The sequence below is a fragment of the Ochlerotatus camptorhynchus genome, unplaced genomic scaffold, assembly GCF_037179485.1.
Source record: "Ochlerotatus camptorhynchus isolate MF236.1 unplaced genomic scaffold, CSIRO-AGI_Acam_v1.1 ptg000004l, whole genome shotgun sequence".
Classification (NCBI taxonomy): Eukaryota; Metazoa; Arthropoda; class Insecta; order Diptera; family Culicidae; genus Ochlerotatus; species Ochlerotatus camptorhynchus.
The window spans coordinates 160169-183747 of NW_027040496.1; the positions used below are offsets into that span (position 1 = coordinate 160169).

General features: G+C 36.7%; 1 protein-coding gene across 1 annotated transcript in view; it reads right to left on the reverse strand.

The window, feature by feature from the left end:
- The window catches only part of 5-HT2A (5-hydroxytryptamine receptor 2A), a 174170-nt gene that overhangs the window by 141908 nt on the left and 8683 nt on the right, over positions 1-23579 (reverse strand). The window contains exon 3 of the mRNA XM_065237295.1: positions 5527-6131. The gene's annotated coding sequence lies outside the window, so the exon portion shown is untranslated. The remainder of the gene's footprint in view (positions 1-5526; positions 6132-23579) is intronic.

A 23579-nucleotide genomic window follows, 5' to 3' on the forward strand; every position in this document is an offset into this window, starting at 1 on the left:
TTTCTTATGTTTGAGATGCTTACATTTACAAGATCCGGACTGTGATTTAATTACAAAAAACATGAACAAACGATCATTGCTTGTTCAAAGGTCCCAATCGTTGGTATGGAATAAATATAATCAAATTTATTGTTTCACCATTACAATAATAGTAAGCCTCAATGTCATATTATTGGTCATAGAAAAAAAAATGTACCCAAAAATAAGTTGCCTTGGACACAATTTGAGTGAGTTTTTAATATCCCGTAATTTTGCAAAATAAAAAAAGTGCAGCAGGCCCCCTTCGGCCCCCTCCAGATAAATTTTCTTGATACTCCAATGCCTATACCTATATTTTTATATCTTCGTTCGACCCAAGTGACACCTTCAAGTGACTAAAATGCTTCACGTTGAAGTTAGTTTCCTAGCTGATTTTTAAATTACATAGGGTATATGCTCCAACTATGCTCACACGCTTCCACTATGTCGCACCACAAAAATACGTATCAGTATGTCACAATAGAAGCACGCCACAGTGGAAATCCCGAGCCATAGTTCAAACACTTGCCCCAAATCAAAATGAAGCCCATTTAAGATTAGTAGCAATACCATGTACAAAAATAGTGTTTAACATTGTTCCCTGAGTAATGCCTCAATAAAAACAACAATGAAAGCTTGTCACGCAAATAGAAAGAGCACTGTTGAGCACTTTCTGAAATATCTCAATAGTATAATTCCCTTGCAAACCCAAATAAATCTATCTGCGTAAAAAAAAAGAGTGATTTGCGGCAAAACCCGCCAGTATCGCACCCAACGTCAATGCCTATACGTAAGCATACTACAACGCGGCTCTCAAACAAAGGAGTAACAAGTGTGATACTATCGCTGCTGGACTAGATCTTTGGTTCTCTCATGCAGTGGTTTATCAGAGAGGGGAAGCTTAGTAATCCCCATTGCCTGCCCATGACGCCATTCTATCGCGGCATGAGCCAGCAACGCCGGCCATAAAACTACCGTCTCCAACACTCCACTACAAGGCATGAAATTAAGCCCGCTCATCAACATCAAGGTGCAAAAACTAGCCAACGGGAAGGATAATGTAATTTAATTTGAATTTGAAACAAATTTAAAGTTTAAAAACCACATGCCGTGGGCTTGCAAGGACCATTGCAAAGTTCCTTAGATAACTTGTCATCTTGGGCTAGGAATCTAGGGATCGATTTCTCGCCGCAGAAAACTGAACTGGTAGTGTTTACTCGAAAGCGGTACCCAGCCCAAATGCAGCTTAATCTTTTGGGCAGAAACATTACTCAATCATTGTCTTTCAAGTACCTTGGGGTCTGGTTTGATTCAAAGTGCACTTGGAATACCCATATTACGTATTTGAAGCAAAAATGTCAGCAGAGGATCAACTTTCTCCGTTCAATTTGCGGCACATGATGGGGTTCTCATCCGGGAGACCTCATAACGCTTTATAAAACAACTATTCTCTCTGTTCTAGAGTACGGCTCTTTCTGCTTCCTCTCGGCAAGAAAATGTCACCTAATAAAATTGGAACGAATTCAATATCGTTGTCTGCGTATTGCTCTCGGCTGTATGCACTCAACGCATAACATGAGTCTCGAGGTTCTGGCAGGAGTAACACCCCTCCAGAACCGTTTCTGGGAGCTCTCTCTCAGAATACTAATTAAATGCGGAGTAACGAACACACTTATAATTGCAAATTTTGAAAAAATTCTTGGGCTGAACACACAATCTCGATTTATGAGAATCTACCACCACTACATATCGTCGGATATGTGTCTTCCTTGTTATACTCCAGACCGTGCTCACTTCACCAATCGCAGTTCCTTAATTGAATATGATCTGTCCATGAAACAAGCAACTCATGGGATTCTCGATCAACTTCGACCTATTATTATCCCGTGTATTTTTACTGAAAAGTACCAACACGTCAATTGCGTGAAAAGATATTTTACAGACGGGTCACGTCTCAATAGATCCACTGGCTTCGGTGTCTTCAATGAAAACTCTAGTGCCTTCCGCAAACTCCAGGAACCTTGTTCCGTTTTTGTTGCTGAGCTGGCAGCAATCAACTTCGCGTTGAGGATGATTTCCAACATGCCCGCAGACCATTACTTCATCTTCTCGAATAGTCTCAGTTCGATTGAGGCTATTCGGTCGATGAAACAAGGTAGACACTCATCTTATTTCCTTTCAAAGGTAAGGGAGCAGATGAGTGTACTGGTCGAAAGATCATATATGATTACCTTTGTATGGGTCCCCTCACATTGCTCAATCCCAGGCAATGAGAAGGCAGACTCTCTCGCAAAGGTGGGCGCGCAGGAAGGCGAATTTTATGACAGGTAAATTTCACACGATGAATTTTACCATTTAGTGCGTCAGAGTACCCTTTCGAGTTGGCAAACCGATTGGGACAATGGAAATCTTGGACGGTGGTTAAATTCAATTATTCCTAATGTTTCTTCGAGAGCGTGGTTTAAAGGCTTGGACTTAAGTCGTGACTTCATTCGCATGATGAGTAGACTTATGTCCAACCACTACTCGCTAGATGCTCATCTCAACAGAATAAACCTCGTGGACAGCAACATCTGTCGGTGTGGAAACGGTTACGATGACATCAATCATGCAGTTTGGCAATGTACGGATAATTACGCCGCCAGAGAGCGACTTTTGAATACCCTTGAGGCCCAAGGAAGACAACCCTATGTTCCTATCAGAGACGTGTTGGGAACTCGCGATATCTGCTATATGCAGTCGGTTTATGTATTTCTTCAAATGTCTAGTATAAGAATTTAATTCCTTTGTCTTTTGTCTCTCTTTATTAGTTTTTGTTTGTCTTGTCCCCCCGTCTCGATGAGTCTCATCGTCGCCCACTGGTCACCCACCATAGCCGGTCGAACTCCAGACGAAACTAGAACCGCACTACCATTCATACTGGCGACAACGCTCTGACGAGACAACGAAACCTTACCGTCAAGCTCCTCCCCTGATCCTATCCTTCGACAATGTACCTCTCTAACCTCGAGTAAGCCGCGATTATTCGGCCCAACTCCTACTAGACATAGAATTAAGTGAATTTTGTTACAAACAAAGAACAATGAACTATCGGCTCCGTAAAGCTAACGCGATTGAGCCTTCCAAATAAACATACTAGTTAAAAAAAAAAAAGTTTAAAAAAAAAATTAGCAAAATTTTGATTTGTAAAATCTGTTTATCTGATAGATCTACCATATCAGCGAAGTCTGATTGCAAATAAAGTTAAACTAAAAAAAAAAACAAATTCTCCTATACATTTCCCCGTTTTACTTGGGTCCAATCTTAAATCCATAGGCCTTTAGACTTTAGAGCCATTTCCGTTATATGTTGATTTTTTTAATATTATTCCACTCTACTCCACAACACAAGTGCCAAGTGAATGCTTCCCAATGCTCAATGGTCCGCAGTGTACGTTTATTGAAAGCATACTTTTTGGGACTTGAAACAAACATACTCTCACAGCAGTTCATCATCAAGGCAAAACATGAAGATGACATCATACGGTACCAATCGATGGGAAATCATCGTCAGAAAGTTGTCCTTTTCCTTCAGATTCGCACTCTGAAGCTCTGACGCTGAGTTGGCAGAAATTTCTCCGCGCCACAAAGCTGATGGATACTAATTTGTGCAAGCTCATTGTCCTTCCCGCAACCCGGACCGATTTTTTCGAACCAAAAAAAGGCTGGTTTGATGCTTGTGCTGCTCAAATCCAACGGGTTCCGGATCGGTTTACAAAAGAAAACATCAACTGAATGAGTTATGGAAAATAATATGGATAAGCAAAAAAGCAAAGATCCAACGACAAGTCAGCGTTCTGCTGGTTGTGCTTTAGCTCTAGGTTACGTAAAATAAAATGTTGCCCGTTCGTCGGGGGATCGTTAGTTTTTAAGTATGAGTGGGTGCACTATTGGCAGTTGTATAATATTTAAATATAATTGAACATCGAATGTTTGTGGTTCAGTTAAATAAATCTACAAATGAATATCCTGGTTAAAGGATTACGCTGCAGAAATTATCACCGGGGATTTTCTGTTACGGCTGTTACTTACGTCGTAGGTGTTAAGTGATGCGGTGGTAAAGTTGTGGTAATTGAGAAGTAACCTACGATTTAAGAGTTTTCTCTACCCTAGAAACGAAGTAACAACATGCAAATCAAAGTATCGTGGAATCTTTATATCGTAACCACATGCGTTAATTATCTCTATTATAATTATAATCTCTCAATTCAATTGGTTATGGGCCCAGATGTAGCCATGACAAAGATTTTTTCAAGTCGAAGTTAACTTCAATAATTCATGCTAGTTATCAAGAAGGACAAAAAGCACCCCTTGCACGCCGCTAGCACGCCTCTAGTGTTGGGAATCGAAAATCTTTGACAGTGGTTTGTTAACACTTCTATAGAAAACAACTGGTGCAAGTTTGATCGAAGTAGTCGATCGCGTTCAGACATAACGTCAAATGGAACTCGAAAGAAGAAAAAATGTTCTGCACAAACACCTGGAAAATCCGGACTGGTCCCGATCCAAGCTGGCTAAAGTACTGAAGATGCCGAAAACAACAGTTTGTCGAGTGCTCAAAACCTACAAGGAAACTCTGAGTGTGGCAAGGAATCAGCGGACCTACGAAAAAACTGGAACCAGGGATCGTCAGCTGCGCAGCATGGTGCAGAGGTGCAATCAAGCCAACCCCGGTCTTTGCGGAACATCCATGCCAGGGAAGGATACAAGTCGTACAAAGCCAGTAAACATCCGAACTGGCACATGAAGCAGAATTCCGTGGCCAAAAAGCGTGCAAGGCTCGATGTACGACCGTGTTTTGACGAAACACAAGGGCTGCACTTTGATCGATGACGAAACATACGTCAAACTCGGTTTTGTGCAGCTTCCCGGTCAAAAGTTTTACATCGAGATTGGACGTGGGGATGTGCCGGGAAGATTCAAGTTCATGTTTGCCGACAAGTTCGCGAAGAAGGCCATGATTTGGCAAGTGATTTACAGTTGTGGCCTGAAAACGGAACCATTCGCCACATCCTTGACGATGACATCCCAAGTTTACATCGAAGAATGCATGAAAAAGCGTGTATTGCAGTTCATCCGCAAGCATAGGGGCAAAATCATCTTTTGGCCCGATTTGGCCAGCTGCCACTACTCCAAGGTAGTTCTGGAGTGGTATGCTGCCAACAAGATCGATTTTGTTCCCAAGGTAATGAATCCTCCGAATTTAGCCGTTGGTCCTTGCGTCGGTAGCATTGGTGCTCAGCACGGAAAACAAGATGGACGGAAAATAAATCAAGGGAAAAAAACGATCTACAAACTACTTAGAAAATCCTCATCGTCCAAAAAAATCAATCCTTCTTTTAATTTTATTCAAAGTCTGCTTTGTCAAAATTCCGCAAAATTATTGAGTAGTATGATCAGACATGACACATGACATGAAACATAACTTAGTCATACAAATATAAAAAACCAGCTAATAATGCTTACTTACATTTATTGAATCAATGGAGCTTTGATTGCGTACACCTGTAACCAGATGAATTGGCGCCCCTCGGTGGTGTCCCGTCTGCAAGCGTGTATTCAAAATGTCGTTTACTGCAGTTCACTTTATTATTTTCAACGACCCATTCCAGATTTTTTTTATCTTCCGATGGTAACACTCTCTGCTGTTTGCCGTGCTCTAGGTATCAAGTTTTGAATTTACACTCGCCTCAACACGATAAACACCCACAACGACGAAAACGGACGGACAGCTGGCCGTTTATGTCTTCTTCCGTACAGCAACACAAAAAAGAAGGGGAACATATGTCACTACGGTTCCTTCATTTGTTATTCCTCGTCGACGGATAAAACTGCCACCACCCATACGACATCACATAGGTACTTGAAGTTGTATTCGGTTTACCTCGTTTCTATATTCTGTTTTTATCTCACGTTCAATACATTCATGAATAACTGCAGAAATAAATTGAGCAACTTTGTAGCATGCAGATGCTGCGAGCTAGCAGGATCTGCTGACCTTAGGTACATCGATTGTGGCGGGACAAAAAGCTCCTGTAGACTTCATGTGTAGGTGGGTATGTTTTTGATTATCGCCTGAAATTGAAGAAGACAAAAAAGCAGAACGACGAATTAGTGAACACGGAACTCTATTCAGCGCATAACTAATGGGAGTAAGTTTTGTTAACCAGTAAATGTTAGTATCGATTTTCATAAACCTGATTTTGTATTGAAGGGGAAAAGTGGATCTAACTTTTGAAGTGAGTTACACCCCGTTATACCCCTTCCCGCTTTGGTGAGATGCAAATACGTCTTTTGTTTGAGTTTATTCGGTTTTTTCCACGAGTATGACCAAATGCTATTGCCTGAGAAATTGGTTATCTGCTGCACAGGACTGGTAGTGAGTCACTTTTTAGTGACTTGGTCACTTTTTTCAAGCCAGTCACTTAAAAGTCACTTTTTTTAAGGCCAAGTCACTAAGTCACTTTTTCTTGTAATAAGTCACTATTTCAAACTTTTTTAAACGTGAATTTATTTCAAGATTGATCATTCTTCTGGATAAGCCTACATTTTGTACTATTTTTGAACAATTCGAAGTTGACGAACTGGAAAAGAGTTTTTTTTAACGTTTAATCGTTCTTCTCTATCTACAGGGTGTCCAGTCATTTGGCTAAATAAAGTTCCCTGGGTTTTCCAGGTTGTTCCATAACTTTAGCGGATAATTTCCAGGTTAATAATAAGAATGATATTTATGAAATCGTTAAAAATATAGTTGAAGATGCTATTTCGAATAACAGACTGAAGTGGTTATTTTAATACGATAGATGAGGAGGAGATGTAAGTATAGAATTGATAGTTCCGTTTAGATTACGGCAGTGTGAAAAATTGCATATAGAAAGTAGATAGCGAGCTAGGACAACTTTTTTTTAAGGAAGGTACAAATCGGTTTTATCATCTCTCTTTACCAAACTCCCCCTTTGGAGAGGGATGGTGAGGAGTGTCCCCCACCCCGGCACCACTGGCAAAAAGAGATGATCGCCGACCGCTCAAGTACCAACGATGTGTTTGAAACAGTTCTACCGATTTTTACCGCACTTCAGTAGTTATTCGAAGGAAGGCATCCACAGGGTGTCTACTCAATCCAAGGAATCATATTCCCTGAGTTTTCCAGGTTTTTCCAGGTCGGATGAAAAAAATTCCAGGTGCATACAAATTATACACATTATTATTTTATCTATTTATCCATCTGGAATCCCTTTTATGTACTTATTGATTTATGTTATTTTCGATTCTTCAAACTTGGGCGTTGGTACTTTTAACTCGGCACAGCAAAAAAAGTTATTGAATATTACAGCAGAACAGATGCACATAGGTTGTTTAATATTACTTTGTACAATTTATGTTCAGTAAATGCACCAATAGTGGATGTACGTTAGTACAATGTACTTCTACAGCGGCTTAGGGAGACTCTATAAGCCACCAAAGGAACACATTGCACTAAAGTACCTCCACTATTGGTGCATTTATCCTACACATAACACTAGTTTACAGCATTTTTGAACTCGGTAAGGTGGTGATCATTTCCAATGCAAAATCCTACGCTGAATTCAATGCCGTGGTCAGAAAAAATTAAAGTAGAGCCATTTTTGAGATATACAAAAATTTTGATTTTTTGAATTTTGGACAAAAGTACGATTACTAAAATGTCTATATCTTTGGAACAAATGCACCAATTTCAAATCTTTTTTTATGAAGCTAAATAAATTTGCTATCGTTCACTGGAATATTATGTCTTAATTAAAAATTTAATTTTGAAGTCATTTAAAAATTTACAGCATTTTTTTTTATTTTTCCTGCGAATTTTCCATAAAAATCTTGTTTTAATCAACATTTTTAATGGGATAAAAAGATTCAAAAAATCATTTCATAATTTATTCTTAAAGTCCATTCAAAACCGGAGAAAATGAGCCTTTAATGGATGAAATCGGTTGGAAATTGTCGAAGTTATGAGCATTTTTGTAAAACACTTAAAAATGTTGCTGAAATACAACAGCTTTAGAGTTCCTTTTCTAGGTGTCGTTGTAAGCATCCAAATCGCATGTAAAGTTTTCATGGGTGATTCTTTTCTCTACATATCAATTTGATTAAGGCATATCAGGATCAGGATTTAAAACCGAGTTGATACAAAAGAAATTTATTTAGGTTTTATTAAAAATGATTGAGAATCGAATGACTTTGTCTTCGATGTTTTGAACTTGTTTCTCGAATCAGAAACCAACAATAGTCACCCATCATTGCTTCATCCCAAAACCCTTGGTAACGACGTTCCATCATCTTCATTTGTTGGTGAAAACGTTCGCCGTGCTCATCACTCTCGTCACCAAGATTTTCCGGGAAAAAATCCATGTGAGAATGTAGGAAATGTATCTTCAAAGACATATTCACACCTGTGTTCAGTGAAATAAAAGGATTTGAAATTAATTATATGTAATAAACACAATATTTTTGATTTATACCTGTTTTCTCATAATTTTTGAGCAATTCATCGATGGCTTCCTCATAATCTGGGCTTCTGAAATTTCCTTAAAAGGTTGTGACAACACGCTGGAAGGATTTCCACGCTTCTTCCTCATCTGGTGTCAAAACTGTATTGAATGCGGAATCATTGAGCAGTTTTTTGATCTGTGGGCCAACAAATACACCTTCCTTTATCTTTGCGTCAGATAAATTTGGAAATACTGATTTCAAGTACTGGAATGCCGGCCCTTCTTTTTGCAACGCTTTGACGAAATTTTTGAATAGCCCAAATTTTATATGTAGTGGTGGAAGTATTATGCGTTCTTTTACCACAAGAGGATCATTTTTAACGTTGTCTTTACCAATTGTGAAATTATCCCGTTTTGGCCAATCTTTTCGGACGTAGTGTTCCTTACGAGCTCGACTGTCCCATTTACACAAAAAACACATATATTTTGTGTATCCCTGTTGCAATCCAGTCAACATGGCAACCACTTTAAGATCGGAACAAATTTTCCAATTGTGTTGATTGTAATTTATCAAATTGAGCAATAGAGCCATTGATTCATACGTTTCCTTCATATTAACGGCATGAGCTAATGGAATAGAAGGTTTCTCATTCCCTTGATGCAGTAAAACGGCTTTCAAGCTCAACTTGCTACTATCGATGAATAAACGCCATTCAGCTGGATCATATGGCTCACCAAACTCTTCAAACAAGCCGTTTACGTCATGGCAAAAACATGCCTTGTCCTTTGTAGAATAATATTTGTCAAATTTCTTGTGACGATTCCTGTGACAAGAAATTTTGACCTCCTTGCTCAGCATGTTGTGTTCTTTCAAGCGTGATGCCAGCAATTCGGATTTCTTCTTCGATAAGTCGAGATCTCGCACCAAATCATTAAATTCGGATTGTGTAAACAGTTTTGGGTTTCTTTCCAATTCCACCTCGAAGTCTTCCTCGCATTCCTCCTTGAATTCCTCCTCACTTTTTGTAACGGTCGATTCAACAGAGGGCGCTCGTTTCCACTTTGGATAAACAGGATACGGGACCGAACTTGAATGTGGAACAGGTTTTGTCATAGAAGCCACTTGTGGATACTCAACTGTTTTGTGACGTCCTTGTTGCTTAACTTTTGTCAAGCAGAAATAACAATCCGTTGCATGACAAAACGGTCGACGCCATATGGTGGGCATGTCAAAGGACAAATAGCGACTGACAGATAACAAATAAGTGAGTTAGTAAGTAAGACATTAACTCTTATCAAAAATAGATGAAGTAAGATAATGTCGATCAGGAAAGAACAAAGCCCTACCATCATAGAGGTACCATGCTGTACATAAATTGTTTATATGAAAGTTATTCAAAAAATCAATTTACCTTGCGCCTGACATCCACCTAGCCAAGCACCTTTTGCACGAACTACATAATACTTTTGGAATCCACGGTTCGTCAAAGTCTCCAGGATCAATTTTAAAATAAAGCCTGTATGCAGTTTGCAACGAAGCAGTGAAATTGACCGATTTTGTAAATATATAGTTGCCACACGCGTAACAAAACTTTTGAGGATCATTTTTACACTTGAATTCACGTTTTGTCGTATACATCGTTAAGCAATGTTAAAGAAAGAAAGCTGTCAAATTGAGTTGGTTGCGTTAGGTTCTCGCCGAGCGGTCTCACAAACACTAGCGTAAATTATATTGTTGAAAATATCCCATTTAATTTTGCGTGACAGCTGGTAGTGTTAGTGAAATGCACCGTATGCGTACACGTCCGCAGAAAGGCTTACTGGAAGTGGCCAATCTTGGAACATTCAATTTCCATGATTTTACAAAAAAATTCATAACTTCGACAATTTCCAACCGATTTCATCCATTAAAGGCTCATTTTCTCCAGTTTTTAATGGACTTAAAGAATGAATCTTTTAATCCCATTAAAAATGTTGATTAAAACAAGATTTTTATGGAAAATTCGCAGGAAAAATAAAAAAAAATGCTGTAAATTTTTAAATGACTTCCAAATTAAATTTTTAATTAAGACATAATATTCTAGTGAACGATAGCAAATTTATTTAACTTCATCTTCATAAAAAAAAGTTCAAAAAATCAAAAATTTTGTATATCTCAAAAATGGCTCTACTTTAATTTTTTCTGACCACGGCATTGAATTCAGCGTAGGATTTTGCATAAGAAACGTTGGTCAACCACTAAAGTTCACACTTTTTATGTTGTTTTGTAAACTAGTGTAATTTGCAAAAAGAAATTATATCCATGGGTGTAATATTGTATTTGATTTTTGCAATCACATTAGTTATTCATACAGTAGCATGCATTACGTTAATCAATATTACATTCTTTTTTGGTATTTGTGTAGTATTTTTTAATTCAAGAGTATAAATACAAGTAAGAAACCTGTCTATACTATTCGATAAAACGATATATCAAAATTTGATAACAATATGCTTTCAAAAACAAAATATCATTTTAATAATATGTTTGAGTCCAACTCTGTTTGGAAGATCAAGACAGAATAAATCATGGTTTCACATGTCTACAATCTCTTAAGGTCCGTTTAGACTATCTGATTTCTTGGTCTGATTTTGAACGCCGCCATAATGAAATATCTACTCAAATTTACTTTCGACACACTTTGTCGAACGGGGGGCATTTGCTGGTGTTCACACTGCCTGCATATGTCAAAAGAACTGTCAATTTAGATTTCAAAACAAAACTGTATCAGGAATCAAAAGTAAATACTTCCATCATGAATTACCGGGAAATTGCTCTAGTTTCGGCAGACGTATTTGCTTTTATTATTTTAAATAAAATGAGAAGGAGAAGGTGAACTTTGTGGAAAAGGAAATGGTTGCTCAGGAGGAACACCGGCAGGGATCTGGCTCATCTTGTCCTTCAAGAGCTGCGATATGAAGATGAAAATGGATTTCAAAACTTCGCCAGGATGTCGATAACAACTTTAGACAAGCTAGTGGGAAAAGTTCTCACTAGATCTACATGATTCCTTGAGTTCTGAAAATTTCTGTTAACAACGCAATTCTGCAAGGTCTTCAAACCTTTTGACGTCCCTGAAGTTTTGTTTCTGTTCTCCGGTAAAATGTCTCGGTATTTCTACAGATTTCTTTGAAGTTCTGTGTGTTCTTCAGAAGTTTTGCAAATTTTCCTAAGAATCTACAAAGTTTCTGAATCCCTGAAGATTTAAGATCCTTGAAGACCGACAATTATCTCTGATGTTCACAAAATTTCTAATAATCTACAAACTTCTCGAAAGTTCCGCAATTTTTTCTGCAGATTTTCATGATTCAATGAATATCTGCAAATATCTCTGAACATCTATACAATTTTCTAAAGAATTAAAAGATTATCTAGAAATTTTTGAGCTTTCCGGAAGTTTTAGGAAGTATTCTGAAGTTTTTCTAATTTTTCTCAAGCTGTGCAAATATCTCTTAAGATCAGCGAACATACCTGAAGTTCTGTGAATGTCTCTCAAAATCCATGAACCGCAGTAAAATTCTGAAAATTTATTTAAACATCTGCTAATTTTTGAGTAGATTTACGATCTACCCTCTGAACTTTTCTGAAGTTCCTAAAATTTATTTCAAATTCTGTAATGTTTTCTAAAGTACTGTATTTCTGCTCTAAAGATCTACGAACTGCCCTGAAGTTCAATAAATTTCACAGTAGATCTCCGAACTTTTCTAAAGTTCTTTAAATTTCTTTGTGATTCTTGATCTAAAGATCGGCGAACTTTCCCGAAAATCTGTTAGTTTTGCTGAAGTTTTGCAAATTTTTCTTAAAACGCACGAACTTTCTGACGTTCTACAGACTTCTTTTAAGGTCTACGGACTTCTCTGAAGTTCTTTAGATCTATCTATTTCCGACTTCCATGGAGTTCTGCAAAATATTGTACTTTTGTACTTCACTACAATTTGTTTTTGGAATTGAGGTGCTTTTCTGACATTTAACGAATTTTTCTGAAGATCTCACAATTTGTGTGAAATTTTCTGTCAAATTCCTGCAAATATCTTTAAAGTTCTGTAAAGTTGTCTTAAGCTCGGTAGCTCTATTCCCAAAATCTACAAAAAAAAACTTGAGGCTCAATAAATTTCTCAGTAGATCTGCAAACTTCTCTGATGTTTTGTAAATTCCTCTCGGGTTACCCTGAAGATTTGAAAATTTCCTTGAAGATTACCTAAAGTTGTCAAAATTTAGCTGAAAATATTTGAGCTTCCTTGAAGTTTTAAATGTCTCTCTCAGAATCTACAAATTTTCCTGAAATCGTTTAAATAATTTTTTTTTAAATTGCTGAACTTCCCTGAAGTTCTGCAATTTTGACGTAGGACTACGTCTTTGATTTCTATATGGGGGTACACTTTGTGAAAACCGAAAATGGAACATGTAACAAATTAAGAAAGATTTTGAACGTTAATAACTCAGCTGCCCCTGGAACCATTTCAGTAATTTTATCACCAATCGATCAGAAATATGGCTACGCATCGATAACAATGCTTCTGAATGTTGATTTTCAACAAGAAACTATTGAAAAAACTGGTAAATGTCCAGCATTGTCCAAAACCGTCGAATTAACTAAAAAATCCACCTACTTCCTACATGCATATGCTGCTTCCCCAGCACAGTCGTCAGAGAGTAGTAAGTAGACGAAACAAGTCGAAGTGACATTCGCCTCCGATCCTCGGGCGCGTGCGAATAGGGAGGATGGAATTGCGTAATATTTTGCACACTCATCGCCATATTCAGAACCAAACGCAAATTCTTCGAGATAACCACCATCCGCCGTCTGGCTCGCCGTGGCGGTGTCTGACGTATCTCCGGTCTGATTTACGAGGTGTGCTGAAGGTGTTCCTGAAAAATGAGATCCGTGATGCTGTCACCTACACTAAATACGCCAAGCAAAAGCGGCCATGGATGTCATCTACGTTTTGAAGTGACAGGGACGCACTCTGTTTGGTTTCGGAGGTTAAATCATCACCAACTTTGGCAACAAAACGGCTCTTTTCAGGGCCACCAAGCTTATTACGGTAAAGAGTAAGAATAGAATTCATCTGCCTGTTTGTCCATATTCAGATCCAACGACCACACAAAATGCTCATGTAATCAAACTGGAAGCAGGGGTACAAATTGTTTCGATCAACCTTGATCAACTTTGAATCGCCACGGCCGGATATTTTCGATGGAAGAAGCAACAATCTAGCATCTAATTCGACGAAGACGGCAGGAAACATTTGTGAAGCCGAGTTATTTACGAAAGAGAGTGTCGATGAAGAGAATCGATCAATGTAGATAGGACCTTTTGAAAAGTGACGCGAGATTTGTTTTCCGTACTGACCTCCAATGCTACCGACGCCAGGGAGGCAACTCCCACACCTGGACCCTACATATCGACCCATCAACTCATGAACAGGGGACCAGCGGCTTTACTTCCCGAAGGAAGGTGGGATCAGATATGTTATGCCTCAGAACATGCCGGTGCGACTGAGATTGCACCCAGACCTGCTGAGATGAGAGGTAATCACGTTAACCACCGGCACCGATATCTTTCAAGGTGATATCACGGCGAATGAGGACGACCCAAATTTGAGTTTAGTTATCTCAGAAATAAGAAATAAAGTTTTTCCAGGATTTCCAAGGAAAAATTCCCGAATTTGAGAAGAAAAGATTGGATTCACTCAGTCGATTGGTACTACTCCGAGACTGAATAAAATTTTCGTCAATTTCCTCATTTTCTGGCAGATTTTTTAGGTTTTCCACAGGAAACCATGAGACAAATTTACTCATCGCGGAGTTCCTGCACTTTTGGCGATTATGAGTGAACTTAACTTAAATTTGGGTCGTTCTCATTCACCGTGTACGCAACAGGAAAAGAGCCAGTGTCGCTACTTGATAGCAATCTACTCATAATGGGAGGAGTCTTTGTAGCTTTTATACCACTTGGTTGCACATCATTCTGCTTTAACCTGAAAAGATATAAAAGAGCGCTGCTGTATGGCATTAGCTCATTTTCGCTTCGGACGGCGTGGTGAACAGCAATAGCAGCAGTAGGAAGGTGGTGGCTAGTCCACTCCTTCACACCTAACAAGCAACAATTGACTGTGACTGGTCGTGGCAAAGGAGAAAAAGGTCTGGTAAAGGAGGCGCCAAACGTCATCGCAAAGTTCTTCGAGATAACCGCCATCGGTCGTCTGGCTCGCCGTGGTGTCAAACGTATCTCCGGTCTGTTCTACGAGGTGTGCTGAAGGTGTTCCTGGAAAATGAGGTCCGTGATGCTGTCACCTACACTAAACACGGCAAGCGTAAGTGGCCATGGATGTCCTCTTCAATAAAACGGCCCTTTTCAGGGCCATCAAGCTTACATCAGTAAAGAGTTGGAATAGAATTTATCTGTGCTTGTTTGTCCATATTCAGAACCACAAGCCCCCAACGACCACACAAAATGCTCTCCAGAGTTGTAATCTTGTAACCAAACTTGGAAGCAGGGGTGCAAGTGATTTTGATTAATTCTCTTAATCAACTTTCTCTTTGAAAAAAAAATACTACAAATTTGGTACGCCTACAATTCAAAAACGGAAAGAGTTGAGGTAATAGATAACTGATCAATTTAAAGAGCTAAATGCTCTTCACATTTATTCCGTCCTCTAGCGGTCCTACGTCAAGCTTCCGGTCGTGCTCCTAGGCACAGACCCTTCTACTTTTTACTGAAGATCCAATAACATTTCTGAGATTCTTGTGATTTTTTCAGAAGTCCTGTAATTTTTTTCAAAGTTCTGTAGCTTTGTTCTGAAGATCTACGAACTTTTCTGATGTTGAATAATGTTTCGAGGATCTCCAAACTTATGTGAAATACTTTATATTTCACTGTAGATTCTTGGACTTGTCTCAAGTTATGCGAATTTCCCTGAAGATTTGCAAAATTTCGCTTATAGTTTTACAAATTGGTTTGAAATTATTTTTGCTTGCTTGAAGTTTTGAAAATTTCTTTGAACATTGATCTGAAGATATACGACCTCTCTTGTGATTTTGTTTTTATGAATTTCTATTAATTACTTTTAACTACGAACTACCCTGAAACTCAACACATTTCTCAGTAGATCTCCGACCCTCTCAGAAGCACAAAAAAAAAAATTCTATGTAGGCTCTCAGACCTGCTGTCTGGCATGCTTATTCTTATACAATACATGCTTCGTATGCTTCCTTTTGACGGTTGCCAGTCTCTCTTCTTCGGCTGTTTCCTTTTTACGACGATTTTGATCCTCCACATACAAATCAGCGAAGAGCGAGCGTGACAAGACTCTCTGAATGAACTTGTCTCGTTCGCACCCGTTGTCTTAGCTGTCAGATGCTTGTCAAGTTCAGTGCCCTTAAGAAACGCTTCGACAAACTGAACGAAAAACTTCTTTTGAATTACGAATGAAGTGATAATTGGAAAATTCCCTGAGTGGAACCAAAATTCCCTGAATATTCCAGGTTTTTCCAGAAAACCATTTACAGGTAGTAGACACCCTGCATCCAGTCGTAGGTTTGGAAATTGCAGCTATTGTTTACCCCTACCACGATATGCACTCCTGTCATCGTCGACTTGACGATCTCGAGGGGACACGGGTGGGGTAGGTGTTGCTACTGTACCTTTCAACCATTGACAGTAATTGATGGTATGCTCCCATCCAGAGTTATGTACTTTGACTATATGTTTAGTATTACTTCTGCGTGAAGTCAACGATTTACATAGTTGAAGATGCTATTTCGAATAACAGACTGTAGTGGTAACTTTTATACGATAGATACTTTCTTCTCCTCCTCATCTATCGTATAAAAATTACCACTTCAGTCTGTTATTCGAAATAGCATCTTCAACTATGTAAATCGTTGACTTCACGCAGAAGTAATACTAAACATATAGTCAAAGTTAAAAATATGCTTTTAATACAAACGTTTTTAAGACAAGAAAATCAGTTCTAAAGAAACAGCTAGATTTGATGCAGTTGAACACTTAATTTATTTTAGTAAGCCTAAAATCACAACATTTTTAATGTCTTGACGTCTCGAACTAATAGAAATGTGGAAAATTTTATGAAGTTCTATTGATCTCAGAAAAGCTAGATCTAGATATCTTTGGAGAATTCTAGAGATGTTAAGGGGAAGACTATTGAATTGGTTTAAAATCCTATAAGCGTGAGCTTGGACAAATTCAGGAGAGTTCCATGAGGTGCTGAAATAATATCGAGAACCAATAAGATGTTCCGAAAGATTCATTACAGAGACCTTCAGAAAATTTATGAAAACTTCAGAAATATTTCAGGATATTCAGGAAGTTTAAAGGTGTTTACGGGAATTCCATTTATTTTAAAGCAGAATCGAGATCTTCATTAGGGTAGGGTAGGGAAGCTTCGAAAACATCAAGACAGATCAGAGAATTAAAGGACAGTTCGAAAAATTTCAAGGAAATTACAGAAACCGGAATTTTCAGAAACTAAGGTTTGCTCAGAGAAAATTTCTGGAACGCAATAAAAATTATATGAACGTCCGAAAATGTGACAGTATTTCAAGGGTGTTATATCATGGAAATTTCAAGATCGAAAGAAAATTCGAAAATTTAGCTTAGTTGATTAGAGAACATCAACGAAGTTCCATTAATTAAAAAAAAAGGCGAGAACTTTTAGCAAGCACCGATATTTTCAAGAAATTCCAGAGAACTTCTAAGAAATTTAGATTGTTTCATATTCAGTGAAGTTACGAGTACGTCGAGGACGATCAGATAACATCATAAAATTGACATTAACATAAGGAAATTTGCAGCGACTTACAAAGAGTTCCTTAGAATTATGGGACATTCCGAGAAGTCTATTATTGATCCGAAAACTTAAGAAGCTTCAAAAAATTAAAATTATATATATAACAGAAAATTTACCGGAACATTTGATCAATTTAGAGAAATTCGGCAAGCATAGAAAACTTTTTGCAGAAAAAATAAGTGATTTAAGGCAAAGTTACATGAGCGTTTATAAACTTAAAAAAACTTAAGGACAATTGTAGCACTTAAATGCAATTAAATCAATTCCAGTAAAATGGGGGCTTCTTTTAAAAAAATACTGAGGCAGGGTAGTAAATTTTAAGGAAATTGAGAAATATTCCGGGCAGTTTTAAAAACATCAGGATACTCTAGACTATTGAAAAAGTTATGAATTAGTTTCGATACTTTAAACTTCAGACAATTCTTGAGAACTTCAGTGAAAATTATAGAACTATATTCATTATTTCACTGCGGAAGCCTAAAGAGGTTCCTGAAATTTCAGAATAACTTCGAATACTTCACAGAAGTATAGAGGTCTTCAGAAACATTTCGAGAACTTCATAAAAGTCTATGGATTTTAAGGAAAGATCCGAGAATTTCAGGAACTATTATGGACATTTCGGGAGCATCTCAAATAAATTTAGTAAAGCTCCAAAAACAACGGGAATTACAGGGGTGTTCAGTTCCGTTAGTTTCACTAAATAAGCGGGAGATTTCAAGAAGTTCCCAGAAATTTCGAGAACTTTAAAGATGTTAAGAAAATTACTGAGGTTTTCACATAGGTCCAGAAGTTCACGTAAGCTTAAACATTTTTAGAACAATTCAATTAAATTCATGGTAGTACAACGAGCTTCATGAGAACTGCAAACACTTTATAGAAGCTTCGCGAACTTCGAGAAAGATATTGAACTCATTAATAAAGCTCTAAGCACAGAAAAAGCTTCAAGAGAGACAAACATACAGAGATGTTGCAGAGCAGGAAAATTACATAAATTTTAAAAAAGTTTCCAGAAATTCAGTGAATTGTTAACTTTTTAGAGAAGATTCATGATCGTTAGGAAAAATGCGGAAACTTTAGGAAGTTTGAAAAAGTTTAGAGAAGTTAAAAAAATTATGAAATGTATTGCGAGCATCAGGTTAGTTTCGCAAACTAAAATAGAACTTCAAAGCAGTGTAATTAAATTCAGGTATATTTTGGGAACTTTCAAGTTGTTATGAAGACCTCAGAATAGTCCATTTCATATTCAACGGAGATTTCTCATGAAAATTCACTTGGAGTTTATTATCTTAGGCTCAGGCTTCACATGAAGTCTAAAATTTCCTCAGAAGTACCATGAAAGCACATTGCAGTTGATGTTTTTCGTATAATTTTTTTCCCAGAACTCCCGTGAAATGAGGTCCTTAGAAATTATAATAAAATTCCATGAGTCTTAAAACTGTGAAGAGAATTGGACTCCAGATTCCTTAAATTTCTTGAAGTATTATAACTTTGCAGTACAGAATTTATAAAATTGGTGGGAAATATGCATCCCAAGCAACAATTTTTGTTTTATTTAAGTTTTATAGCAGTTGATATAACCAAATTATAAAACCTTCACTGACGACCACATCGCTTCAACAATCTCCTGAGAACCGCAATACAGCCATGTCATGGCCAATTGGCCCAGTTTTAATGCAGTCATTAAAACTTGATATGCGAACTACTTTAGGAGCATAGGATTTATGTCAGTTTTATCACAGTCTAGACGTGATTGTTAAAAATGAAAACATAAAACCTCCTCCAGGTCAGAAAGTTTTAACAGCCTTCTAATGACTACCATAAAACTATATTACAACCGCATAAATCGCTCCTGAAGAAGTTGATAAAACATGATACGCAAAACATTTTGACAACTTTGAAGGTTTTAAGTAGGGGTTTTTGGATGATAGTTAATATTGAGAAATATTTTATTGTGGTTTTATTCTTTCGATGTTTGATGTGAAATCATGATCCTTGTCAGTTGGTAATAATGGCTGATATTATTGATCATTGAAAATAAGACGACTTTATTATAATTTTAAACCAATCTGTATATGCTTCACAGCATGCCGTGCAATATTTATGGTGATTATTATACCAAATAGGAGCATAAATTTAGTGCGCCATATGAATACTAAAATATAGGGATATTTTTAATTTGTCTGCATTAGCACCATGCATTAAAGAGTCATTCAAAGATTATCTATTTAGTACAAAACTGTTACTACCGTTGAGCAATAACCAGTCACAAATTATTTAATTATACATAGATGTATGAAAGTGTTTTATTGCCTATCAATTAAAGCGTAATTATTCATACTGTGTGAAATTTGATCATACGGCGACATTTTTTTTCGTTATAACTTGCTACTCCTTAAAAATACCTCAATATAACATATTCTCCTAGATTGGAATTCTATAGCATAACATAAACCTAATGGTTGTATCTTAGCATTTCGTAGTCCAAATTGAGAGCGTTAAGTTATATTTAAGCTATATAACTAGCTTGCTGGTTTTATTCGGTACAGCGAATCAAAACAAAACAAAAACCATGACCACCTGTCAAAAAGTCAACATTCCAAGCGATCCTCCTATTTTCGCTTGTAATCAAGATGTAAGAAATGCTTATTGGATCCACTAAAAGCTTTTTCAATACAAGGTTTAAAGCCGTGATGTCAATACTGGCCATCTCCAAACGGATTTAGTGAAACTGTCGGCGTTGCTTTAAGAAGGGTTCGTGGATCTTTCGGAAGTGTATCGGAAAGCCGCTTGTTCAATATTTTTAAGAGCTCCTTCACCGCACTGTGCCTTATGTAGGGATCGTATAACTGTAGTTCCTCCAGGAGTTTCATATTGTCGATCGTCTCATCTTCATCGTATTCAGAAGCACTGAAGGGGTTTTCATTTCATGTATCTGAATAGATTTGTTTTTTATAATGACAAAAAATTTCAGAGTATTTTTTGTTGTAGCAGTATATTTCTTATCTGTGAATCTTAGGCCTCTGATAAAGATGATAGTTGTAATGAAGCTTTAATGAAGGTCTAAGACTGCTTCAAGTTTTATATCGGTCATAAAAAGTGTACCATAAAACATAATTGTATGTTTTGTTTTGGTTTTATTCTTCAGTTATAAGTAGTGATGCAGAACCACCTTACAGCTACCGTTAAAACTATGAAGTCTGAGTTTTAATTTAGTAGTCATAAAACAGTTTTATAGACGACTTGACGGCCTGATTTTATGACAAGCACACAAAACCGTAATACAACCACAGGCTGGAAGGGATGCTATGATAAAACAATGATAAAATGAGAATAAATCTTCCAAGCATTTAGATTGTTACTTGGGATATTCCATAACCAAAAAAAAATAATTTGAAGCCTCTGAATTCTAAAAATGTATTTTTTACTGAAGATTAATCCATTCTGGATCGATAAAGTTCAATGTGTGAAAGAAAATAATTAGGAATATTAAATGTTTTTATTTTAAAATTCCATGATACTTCCAGGTATTTTCAGGAAAAATAAATGTCCCTGCGAATTCCTCGTTTTTAAAGTTTTTCAAGTTTTTCCAGGTAGTAGGAGCTTGAAGGTTTAGTCATAAACTTTCTATTGAATCTTTCGCTTTTAAGGTTCCTATCGTACGTATTTAAGTGTTTATGAGAATCTAATTGAGTAAGTCTAAAACATCTAACATTTATTTGGTATGCCATCAGAATGAGAGAGAAAAACATATTTTTGCTTGTTAGTTTTCTCAGCAATCTATAAAAAAAAATTGATTTTCTTGGAATTTTGACAATTTTTCCCAATATTTTTAGACAAATAAAAACGCACCGAGGGAAAAATATTTTCGGGCGGTAAACTTCTCATTAACAAGGTCAGTATGTAACATTTAGTTACCGTATGCGTGATAATGTTTGCATCATTATACACTGTGAAAATAAAACAAAATCTATGTGGAGTGGAAAAAAAATAAAAGAGATATGGGAAATTGATGAAATGCCGGCCTAAATGCCCCTAACTTGGGCCCATACATAAATTCAGCAATCGACTAAATTTTCAATGGCAACCAAAAATATCCATTAGTACCGTCCCAATGACGCGTTCATCTAGATAAAATTGATAAATAGCAGATTTTTAGCGATGGGCCCAATCTTAGATCCATAGGTCAACATTAGAGCCATTTACCCTATGTTTGTAAGATCTTAAACCTACACACTAAAAAAATCTGAATTTTACTGGTGATGTAAACATCCATGCATGCAAACATTCATGCATGTAAACTTCCTTTTCACGTAAACTAGCAGCTTGCAAAAAATGTTGCAAACAAAGGTGGAAAGTTGCATACAATATATGGAATATTGCATGACATGTCTCATAAATTTACGCGATTTATAATGTAAATTTGTATGATTTATGACGCTCCATTTATGTGCATCATAGTAACGGAAATTTACACTACTTTTTTTTAGCTGTGTATGTTTATTATAGATAGAATTTGGCTCCGGTCCATATTGCTCAGTAATCCACGGAAGGACATACTTACTAAGTCTGTATTCACTTATGATGGTGCAAACATTATCACGTATACGACATCTTGATAACTTATGTTTTACATAACTTTCACTATACTTTTGTTATATTACAGACGCTAAAATTGGCTAAACATATGAGAAATAACGACCGTCAAACTATGCAGTCCGGCCTCAAATCAGCTATGAACAACATGTTGTCCAGGCTCGAATAATTCTTTTCCATTGATGAAGTTTAAAATGATATCAGGAAAAGGAAAGACTTGTCTAGTGAACACGATTTACATCATCGTGGCAAAAAATGATCTTTTTTTTACTAGTTCGTTTATTTACTAGGCTCAGTCGTGTGTGACACTTTGCGGTGCCAAAAAGAATGTTCGTAATAACACTTCAAATTGGGCGGCTGCCGCAAATGTAACTCGGCATGCGTAATGTATATTCACTGGTCGCCATTGTTCAAAGCGATGGTATCGTATAATAGTGCTCATTTGCAGTAATCTCCTTTTCATTGCAGCACCAAGTATTTTTTATCAACCTCGGTAGATATTGTTGTAAGGATTGATAAGAATGGATGAAACCGATTGAATCAATAATAATAGTAAAGTTAGAGAGTAAAACCATTGATTAATTATTGTACTATTAATAAAAACAATATGATATCATGACAAAGTCACAATATCTTACGGTACCGAAGAGGGAATCTTACATTACCATTGAAACTTAGTATTTTGTCAACTTTAATCACCTTTTGAATAATTTTCAGCTGAATTTGCTTTGATCCGTAATAGCGTTGTACCGTCAATAGTACCTTTACGCTTTCATAAACGACTATGTACACCCCTATTCTGCATTTCGTTTTGAACGAAATTCTCATACAAAAAAATATTTTTTTGTATGAGGATTTCGTTCGAAACGAAATACAGAATGGGGGTGGTAAACTCCAAAACACTTTTTCTCAAAAAAAAAAACCAAGAAAAATATTTCAAAACCTTCACAGGTTTGATAGTAAAGATCTATATTAACTTCCTGTGAAGAAAAAAACTGATGTACCGTAAAACGGGGTAACATTGATAGTTTTTTAAAAAATATTATAAATATTTTTTTACAGCAATGAATGTTTTTCAAATTTTAAATTTTTTTAACAAGTACTGACGATCCAAGGCTTAATTCGTTAGTAATATGTTTAATGGAAATTAATGCATTTGCAATATTTTTTAGTTTTGTGACCGAACTTCAGTATTTTGATTTGGGGTTACTTTGATAGTGCTCGATGAATGTAGGAAAAAAAATGAGTGAAACTCAAACAATTTAGTTCTCTAAATATGAAACTTTGAATGAGTAAATAATCAGAAAACATCATAAGCAATAAGAATACAACATTGAATTTGTGATGGCTATATCCTAAATACATTTCAAAAGTGATGGTTTGAGTGCTTTTTGAAACAGGCGAAAAACACGAAATTTGTTTTTCAATATGTTTGTGCTACATCATACCACATAAAAACTATATACGATATCAACGGAAATACCGTAAGCTACAATATGGAACCAATGTTTCTTATTTAGAAAATGCACAACGAGTAAATTTAATCTTTATATCAGGCATAACATTTGATAACGGCACAAAAGTATTTGTAAACAAACTTTCTAATGCCCTT